The 1,321-nt window shown below is 31.9% G+C and overlaps 1 protein-coding gene across 1 annotated transcript in view; it reads right to left on the bottom strand.

Annotated features, from left to right (window-relative positions):
* Positions 1-1,056: 1,056 nt before the first annotated feature.
* The window catches only part of DHX36 (DEAH-box helicase 36), a 57,402-nt gene continuing 57,137 nt past the window's right edge, over positions 1,057-1,321 (bottom strand). The window contains 1 exon segment of the mRNA XM_019503173.1: positions 1,057-1,252. The gene's annotated coding sequence lies outside the window, so the exon portion shown is untranslated.

Consider the following 1,321-nt stretch of genomic DNA (forward strand, 5'->3'; position numbering starts at 1 on the left):
TTTAAGAAATTTGTAAATACAAATGAATGATTTATTTTGTTGAAAGATTTGTTGCTTTTATTGTGTACTTGTTATTGTCAAAACATTGTGTTGTGGTAACAGTATATTTTTAATGGATATCAGGGGGTAGAGTTTAATAAATTCTCTTTATGCAAGGGTAGAGATACTAATTTAAAAAGTGAAGCAATTTTACACCTGAATAAAATAAGACTAAGCTACTGCAGTTTATCTTCCAGTGAGAGCAGCGGATGCAAAGTCTACAACATCCCCATTTATCTTAGGATACTGACAGATGAACAAACTATATTAAGGGGGAAGTTGCAATATCCAATAATTTTTTTTGCCTAATGGCAACTTTCCAAAGAACACCATCTAGATGTGTTAGATTAAAGTGAGTGCTAATCCTTATATCAAATAGAGAAAAACATACACTTGATCTTAACCTGGAAGAGTCAGAGAAACAGTAGGCTTTGTAGTCAAATAAATTTTAAATAGAAACAGATTTGTTACTGATTCACATTTTTTCAGGGTAAAGCTAGGAATTTCTTAACTATAATATCAGATGATATTCTAAATCATAAATAAGACAAGCATATAGCTTATGTGCACATACTTGGAAGTACTCAAAACACAAAACAGACTAGAAATAGCTGCAGCTTTAACAAAAAACCCCAAACAAAACCCTTTAATGTAACATTAAGTGCATACCTTCACTTTAAAAAAAAAAAAATCAGGATGAGTTTAAAGCTTTGAAGTTTTAATTTTATTCTGATTTTTTTTTTTAAATCTATAGTAAATACTTCCCTTATTCTGAAATTTTACTCAAACTGATCACTGGGCGTAAAAGAAAAACAAAAGATGTAATGATTTGGATGAAGGGAGAGCAGATTAAAGTTTTAAATAGTGATTCTTCACACTACAATGTTAACTGTTTTGTCAAGAAGTTTGGTTTCTAACAGACTGAAGGAAGCTTCAGTAAAAATGCTGCATGGTTGTAACTGTTTTTGACAACACTAACTACTAGCATCTATTTCCTCCCCAAAAATCCACAGGCAGCAGGAACTTGACAGTTTATATATAATAAAGTAGTACTTTTTGCAGTGCATTCTGAATATTATTCACCTTTTACATCAAAGTTAGTTCCAAAGAAGTACGGACAAGAAATAAACATACACCAATAGTTGCTTACAGCATTACACTGTCTTGTATTTAAAAAGACACATTAAACACTGGATACCATGCACATCCAGATGTGGCCTCACTAGTGCATAATAGGTGGGAATAATTATTTCCCTTGATCTGCTGGCAACGCTCCTACCAA

The sequence above is a fragment of the Gavialis gangeticus genome, unplaced genomic scaffold, assembly GCF_001723915.1.
Source record: "Gavialis gangeticus isolate Ggan-Ray unplaced genomic scaffold, GavGan_comp1, whole genome shotgun sequence".
NCBI lineage: Eukaryota > Metazoa > Chordata > Crocodylia > Gavialidae > Gavialis > Gavialis gangeticus.